At 38.8% G+C, this 6,772-nt stretch overlaps 1 long non-coding RNA gene across 1 annotated transcript; it reads left to right on the top strand.

The window, feature by feature from the left end:
• On the top strand, positions 1,225 to 5,300 carry LOC110389978. The gene is made up of 3 exons (XR_002433483.1): positions 1,225 to 1,712; positions 3,349 to 3,669; positions 4,549 to 5,300. It is a non-coding gene; the product is annotated as an uncharacterized LOC110389978 (long non-coding RNA).

Raw genomic sequence — 6,772 nt, 5'->3', positions numbered from 1 at the left:
AACAGTATAGCTAAAAACACAAACATGAATCTGTACCAAAGTGTGATGACACTTGCAAGAAACACCAGAGAAGAATAATGACAGTAATAAAAAGAACACACAAAATTGTATAGCTATAGGATCAGCACAGGGATAGTTATCCAAAAAAATCTACCACTGCTTTCTGAATTCAGCCTTTTATAAACATGTTGTGTAGTCCAAACATCTTTCCAGGCACTGCAAGTAAGATTATAAAGACTGTGAAAACTTATTCAATTGTGCAGTCTTGACCTTGACAGGCTTGAGAAGTGGGTCTGTGCAAACTCCATGAAGTTTAACAAGGCCAAGTACCTTGTGTTGAAACAATCCCAAGTATAAACACAGGACAGAGAATGGATTCAAAGCAGCACGGAGGAAAAGGATTTGGGCACTGATGAAAAACAGAACAAGAGCCAGCAATGTGCACTTGCAGCCCAGAAAGCCAACCATACCCTGGACTGCTTCAAAAGAAATGTGACCAGGAGACTGAGGGAGGTGACTGCCCTGTCTACTCAGTTATTGTGAGGCATCACTTTGAGTACTGTATTCTGTTCTGAGGCACCAGCATAAAAAAAAGTTGACCTGACAGACCCGGTCCAGAGAAGAGCCCTGAAGATGGTCAGAAGAGTTGTGCACAGGCTAAGAGGGTTGGGGTTGTTCAGTCTAGAAAACAAAAAGCTTCAGGGAGGCCTTCCAGTATTTAAAGAGCACCTACAGGAAATACAGAGAGGGACTATTTATCAGGTTATGTAGACAGGACAAGGAGAATGGCTTTAAACTAAAAGAGGGCAGATTAGATCTTAAAAGGTTCTTTACTGTAAAGGTGGTGAGGCACCAAACCACACTGCGCAGAGAAGTTGTAGATGCCTCATTCCAGGAAGTATTTAAGACCAGGTTGGACGGAACCTTAACTAGCCTGACATGGTGGGAAGCGTCCCTGCCAATGGCAAGGGACTTAGAACTAAATGATTTTTATCATCCCTTCCAATTCAAATCAGACTATGATTCTATGATTCTACAATTCTACAAGGCTGTGAATCTGTTTCATTTTTAACACATTTTCAATACATCAAAATCTAACACTGATCACACCAAATGAGTACAAGTCTATACATGGGGCAGACTTGAAAAAGTGCCTACTAGGACTGGAGCTGAAAATCAGTGTATAATAGGTTTCTTGAGAATTATTCCTACTTATTCATTTGTTTTCTCCCTCTTCTCCCTTTTGAAATGTTCATCTAGCAAATCAGTAACAGTGCTGCAACTCCAAGCTATGATATACCACGTGTCTAGTGACCATACTTCTCATTAATACAACTTAATGAGATGTCAATGGGCAGGGAGCGGACACTCTAGCAGGAACACTGCCTGCCTGCTGCCCGCCCCCCCCCCATTACACGTTTGCAGTGTGGTAGGGGGTGACATGCTTCATGCAGGGCCACAGCCGGCTGCCTAGCTCCACAGGGCCGGTAAGGCCTGGCACCACCAATCAGCCTCCTTCTCACACTCCCTAATGCTCCTCAGCCTCTCCGTTGCCCCGGCAATGCCCACGCCACGTCAGCCGGTCTCGCGAGAGCTGGCGGGTCGCTCTGCTCTCCTGAGTTTCCCCAGGGGGAGCCAAGGGCTGTGACCCCTCTCTTGTGAAGAAAAGCTGCGTGAGCTGTGTAGATTTCAGCAACCATCTGTTAGCCTCGGTGAGTTTAGATCTGGCAAACAGAAGTCTGAGGAAGGAATTATTTATGTGTGGTTTCACCCTGCTTAATTTGCGTGGAGCCGACATCATACGAAGCGTTACATAGCTGGTTTATACAGCGGCTTCTGAACAAACTCTCAAGTTTGACTATACGGCTGGAGTAATTTCCAATTAAAAAAAAAGTAGTAAGATCACAACTGAATGCACAGGTAATTGTGAAGGAGCTGTGAACTGCAGCAAGAAATGCATCCCCATTTTATTTAAAAGTCTGTGTCACAAGATGCTGAGTTACATGTGACTCCTTGTTTTTACATAGATTTATGCACGTAAAGGAGAATTTGCCTTTATGATCTGACATGCTCGTTAAAGTTATATGCAGTAGTTACAGTGGTTGTTCACTTACATATTCTTACACTTGTGTCAGTGAGGTGCACCTTCTAGAAGCTAGAAACGACTTCCTTACACTTGCACTGCACAAAACTTGTGTGAATTCTCTCACATTCTCCTATTCTCTTATATTCTCTTACCTGCTTTACTGCTGACCTTCCCCATGATTGCTTTTTTGCAAATGTGACTCATTCAAGAAACTGAACTTATCCAAATATTTGCTGATTTTAGCAATCTTTCCTAGGGTTTTTGTTTTGTTTTGTTTGTGTGTGTGTATGTACTTTTATATCTTTTTCTTTCCGCCTGTACCTGTCTGTTTTTCAAATCCCTTAGGACTGGTTCTAGTCTACCAACAACTCATCTCTGTAGTATAACAACTGCTGAAGCTAAACAATGAACTAAATTAAATCTTATGTAGAGCTCTTTGTGAGGATAAAACAGGTCTCTTTCTTTCTCTCTCGTTTTTGAATAGGAAATCCTTCAGTGTGAGTGTTCATGATGTTGGTATGCAGATGACTATTTTGAAAGGTACTGAGTGGAAGCAAATCTTAGTACTAAGCCACTATTACATGCAAAAAGAATTTTCTACTATAGGAGAAATTGCAGAATTGATTTAAGTTTGGATTCTCTTTCAAGTAACAATATCATTCAGTGAAATTTAGGTGTGCTGACCTCTTGCTAACTGCATGTGATTCACGTCCCTTCATGTTTTTAGTTTTAATGCAGTATTGCTCCCTGACAGAAAAAAAGCTCATGTTTAACTTGATGCAATTAATCTTTTGTTGAATCTGAGTGCATAAACACAGTAAAACCTTCTCAAAGCACCAGTGAAAAGTCTTCCTCAGTAAAAACACTTTACCACTTACTTACATAACATCTGGTCAATGATCTTAATCATGTATTTACATATTTTCTTGAGTCTGTATCGCAATTAAATACCCTTCTTGGCCACCATCCAAAGAACATTGAACTGACAGAACAGATGACTACTAACTCTGGCAGGAACTTGTTTTTTATGCTCCGTCAGGCTTGTATTCTTTCACAAAATCACACAGCTCTGCTTTGCATTGAAGACCTTGATCAGGTTTAATGGAATATATATAGGGTGTTAATCTCTATGTCTTGCACCTTTTTCAGAGAGATTCCCGTGCACACAAAACATTCAGAAGTCATGAACTGACTCAATGAGAAGATGAGATTGAACAGCGCTGTTCTGTCCTGTAATTTTTTTTAATTTTTTTTTTGGCTAGGTACCTCACTAAGGATGTTTCCTGACAGAAGGGGAAATGTTGTTGATGCTACTGATAAGCAAGAGCACACGCTGTCAGATGTTCTTGGCAGCAGGTCCAAAAGGGCAACTGAAGACATCATACCTGCAGATCTTGTTGTCAAGTGTAGGAAATAAGTAATGACATTTCTTTTGAAGTGGTGAAAGCTGAAGCATACTGGCATGCCAGAATGGAGGTTTGTAATATGATGAATGAAGTACACCTGCGCTGTGGACAGCTAGGACTCTGTTCTCTAGATCCAGTCCTGTGCATTCAGACCTTCTCTGTTCAGGCACAGTAAAGGTGGGGATTGACTATAAACTGTCAACTTTATTAAACATATTTTCTTCTCCTTCCTTCTCTCCATTTTTGTAATATTCCTTTAGATTATTTTTAAAATGCCAATTTTTCCGGTGTACACTTGCATTTCTTTATTCTCAGTGGTTTTATGTATGTATGTATGCATTTATTTACTGTTTATTTAGAACAAGCAGATTTTTATCACTAAATTGAATATTATCATATGAAACATCAGTCTTTTAGGACAGAACTCTGTTAATACTACTTACAGAAAACAAAAGTGTATAGCAGAGACAAACATGTCACTGTGTTTTGGTGCTTTACTAACCTTACCACTGAAGAGTATTCCTAATCTCATTGTGTCTTTTCCTAGAGGTATCTTGAGTTCCTTTTTTTTTTCATTTTTTCAATAAGTTCAAGTCTGAAAAGGCTAAAGGGTGTTTTCAGTTAGCAGAATCTTTCCTGAATCACTGTCTTAATTTCTGTAATCTCAGTATTTTCAACAAGTACTCTGTGTTATAGCTTACAGTTGGAAACACAACATGGTAGATTAAACAAAAATGTTTTTTTCTATGTAATATTGTTTTTTTCACTGTGCAATATATTTGCCTGCTGATGGCCTAGTATATAAATATAAATTCTATTTCTCTTTTGAGACAGGAACATTTATTTATCTTTTTTACATATTTAGCTGAGTAATTTTGCATACAATGTATGAACTCAATCTTCCACACAGATTGTTTCCAGCTTACTATAAAATCTAATTCCTTGAAGGAGAGGTTTAAGGTCAGGACTAGTTGAAAGGATATGACTTCACTGCGATTTCTTTTCATTTGCTGTTCAGTGGCAGCAGTCCTTATATCTTTTTCCATTTTTTCCTAGACCCCAACTCACCTGGAAGAGATACCATCTTCTTTGTGTGTTACACAGAAAAGTCATTGCTGCACTTATCCTCTGGTACAATCACAAGCATGTATCAGTCCATTTCCAGTGCTCCTTTCATGTCCATCTTTTGGAATTGATAGTATCATAGAATCATAGAATGGTTTGGGTCAGAAAGGACCTTTAAGAACATCTAGTTCCACCCCTCCTGCTATGGGCAGGGACACCTCCCTCTAGACCAGGCTGCTATAAGCCCTGTTCAGCCTCACCTTGAAGGCCTCCATTCACTGCAGACCGAGAAATGAGAAAAGCCATCCATGACTCTTAATTTCATTTTTTTATTAACTTGCCATTCCTAAGATTTATAGCTGCATTTTTCTTGTCATGGTTTTATCAGTATTCCATATCATGACATCACGGAGCAAGCTGTTTCGTGCTGGAACACAGTGCCAGAGACCTGCACTTCCTGGGTCCTACACTTCTAGCAGCCTCAGCTATTCTCACATGAATTCCATCTCTCCAAGAGGAAGATACGCTGAAAAGAGACAGATTACAGTTCTCAGAAGTCCTCAGTATTCTCCCCATTATTTCTGACTCCAGGTGACAAGGGAGAGCTCTCTTCCCTTCAGGGAGTCCAGCAGCGAGTGCCTGCCAATAAGGCCTTGGACTCTCTCTCTCTCTCCCTTCCTGTTTTTTGTTTGATTTATTGTTCCTAATTTTTCTGTAGTATCTCACATTCCTTTTAATAAATAAGTTCCCTTATCTGAATCGAGTCTTTTTTTTTTTTCCAAGCCTCACCCTTCTCCTGTGGGAAGGGAGGGTGTCACTTGATTAACTCTTCAAACCATGACATACATTAATGATTTTCTGTGTGATTCTGGGAATTGCATCAAACTCAATTTTTTTTTAACAATAAAAATGGGCATTCTATGGAATAAATGAGAGCTTAGGCTAAAGAACTGAGATCTTGTTTACCAAAATCCACAGTATTTATTGTTATGGCTTACACTCTTAATTGACTGACCATATTTGGTTTTATTTCTACTGACAAATAGGGACATGGGTGAGAGATGAAAGAGATAGAATCAAATATTTTAGCTATAAAATAGCACATGAATTATGTACAGTGCCATAGCTAGCTTTTAAGACTTATTTTAGATACTTTAGCATTTGCAATTGAATTTACTTAGCAGATAAATCAGCACAAGCTTTGCTTTCATTTCAACTCATTTGCTTTCATTATCATTTAGTTAACCTTGTTATGCTAAAAGAAACTGAATTGTATCACAGATAAATAATAATGAAGGCTCTGCTAAAGAGGTTTATTTCATGTCACTTGAATGATACAGCTTCCTTATGTTATATATATAATCTATTTTTAATAAGAAAAGAACATCGTTCTAGCTCAGAAAACACAAAACCCATAGGCTTTACAGTCCATCAGAAGGTTTTGAAATACCAAAAGAGATGTCTCTTTCCAGATTTACTATTTAATTCAGAAAACATTTCTCAGAAAGGGAGATGGGGACAAGCAGGTTCCTGTTTAATATTATTGGTAGGCAATACTTGGCATATTCTTAAAGCTCTGTAAACTTTGCCAATATGCCACTTGTCAAGCACATCAGATCTTGTGCATCAACAGTAGGCCAAAATACACAAAATGTTTAGTGTATTTTGCTGCAAAACTAGGAACAAACTTACTTTTTTTTTTCTTTCTTTCCTTATTTATTTATTTATTTATTTTGCTTTCTGAAAAAAAAGTCTGAAATGTCTTCATTTCAGTGGACTTCTATTAGTTTGACCACTAAACAATAGACTGGAAGAGGCAATAATCACCACTATTCAGATACATGTAAAAGTGTATCTGAAAGAATATGCTTAGATTTGGTGTTTTTTTCTTATGTTTTATAGAAGTGTACACTTCACAAAGATCATAGATCCATAGAAACATAGAATCACAGAATACTTATAGTTGGAAGGGTCCTACAAAGGTCATCTAGTCCAACTCCCCTGCAGTGAACGGGGACATCCACAGCTAGATCAGGTTGCCCAGGGCCTGATCCAGTCTCACCTTGGAAGTCTCCAAGGATAGGACCTTTCCAGGCAACCTGTTCCAGTGCCTCACCACCCTCACTGTAAAAGACTTTTTCCTTATATCTATTACTATCTTTACCCTATTTGAGCTTGAAACCATTTCCCCTTGTCCTATCACAAGAGACCCTGC

The sequence above is a fragment of the Numida meleagris genome, chromosome Z (assembly GCF_002078875.1).
Source record: "Numida meleagris isolate 19003 breed g44 Domestic line chromosome Z, NumMel1.0, whole genome shotgun sequence".
Classification (NCBI taxonomy): Eukaryota; Metazoa; Chordata; class Aves; order Galliformes; family Numididae; genus Numida; species Numida meleagris.
The sequence above is the reverse complement of the archived record's forward strand: the minus strand, read 5'-3'. Positions and strand labels throughout refer to the sequence as shown.